Consider the following 1,236-nt stretch of genomic DNA (forward strand, 5'->3'; position numbering starts at 1 on the left):
AATTTTAGGATGATGTTTGTTGTTGGATGTAATTATTTTTTTATAAAATAAAATATTATAAATATAAACATTTCTGTATTGTTTTTAGAGAATTCTTTAAAATGAGAAGAATATCACTGCATCGTAATGACTGGATGGATGTAAAACTATCAGGAGGCGTTATCAGCCACCCAGTTCAGAGAGATGGAAGCAGCTGTGGAGTTACTCTAAAAATATATTGTTTCTTGGAAGTTTTTTAAACTTGAAAAGTTTAATTTAAATTCAGTATTGTGTTTGCAAGACTTTTTGAAGAAGAGAAGTAATCCTTCTAGACCAATGAAAGTTGAAAATGGATTTAATTATCATTCTAACAGATGGCAAGGGCGTTCCTGGAGGCTTTTCCAGACAAGCCAACTATGACCTTTTCCACAGCTAAATCTGACATGGCAAAGGAACGGCATTCTTTTGCCATGGAAATACTGAACTCATCAGGTAGTATGTTTCTTTTTTTATGTCTCGAATATTACTTGTATTTTTTTATGTCCAACCAGCAAGTAAAATCTTCTTTACATTGAAGTGTTTGACATGGAGAGCAACTGTGCAATGTGCTCAGCTTGCAAACCGCCAATGCCAGGGCCTCCTGTCACTGACTGGGTAAGTAGTCATAAAGACATTATCTGGTTTTATAAATTTGTTGAGAAAACAAGAGTCAGAATGAAATAATCACTATGTGAATAAGTATTATTAATTACACTATGGCAGTAAACAGCAATATATTATGATCAATACAAATGTTAAACATATATCCTGAACACAACTTACAGATTGTTGATATCATGAATGGCATTAAGGCATCCATCATTTTACTTTTTTAATCTTTTTAATCAGTGCAGGGTAGTGGCAAAGCAGGTGCTTATCCTGAATATATTAGTGTTACAGACGGTACACATTAGTAAAAACAAAACAAATTTTCTAACAATTCTACCACATTTGTTTTTCAATGCTTTCACATTTGTGGACTATATTTTCAGATTCAATGTGACACATGCAACCGGTGGTACCACCTGCTCTGCCTACAGATGGATCCTGCAGGTATCGCGTTTACAGAGCACAGACAGGTGTGAGCAAATACAAGTAGACAAAACCGAGGCAGAGACTTGAGTATATAAAAATGAAATAAGTTTACAGTATTTACACAGGAACGGGGGAGTGGACGTGACCTGAAAGCAGAGAGTTGACAGAGATGAGTCTTGAGGC

General features: G+C 35.1%; 1 long non-coding RNA gene across 1 annotated transcript; it reads left to right on the forward strand.

The window, feature by feature from the left end:
• The first annotated feature begins 205 nt into the window (after positions 1–205).
• On the forward strand, positions 206–1,054 carry LOC106512173 (uncharacterized). Its single transcript, XR_001309633.1, has 3 exons — positions 206–471; positions 557–633; positions 1,011–1,054. It is a non-coding gene; the product is annotated as an uncharacterized LOC106512173 (long non-coding RNA).
• The last annotated feature ends 182 nt before the right edge of the window (positions 1,055–1,236 follow it).

This window comes from Austrofundulus limnaeus, unplaced genomic scaffold (genome assembly GCF_001266775.1).
Source record: "Austrofundulus limnaeus strain Quisiro unplaced genomic scaffold, Austrofundulus_limnaeus-1.0 Scaffold4619, whole genome shotgun sequence".
NCBI classification, from domain to species: Eukaryota; Metazoa; Chordata; class Actinopteri; order Cyprinodontiformes; family Rivulidae; genus Austrofundulus; species Austrofundulus limnaeus.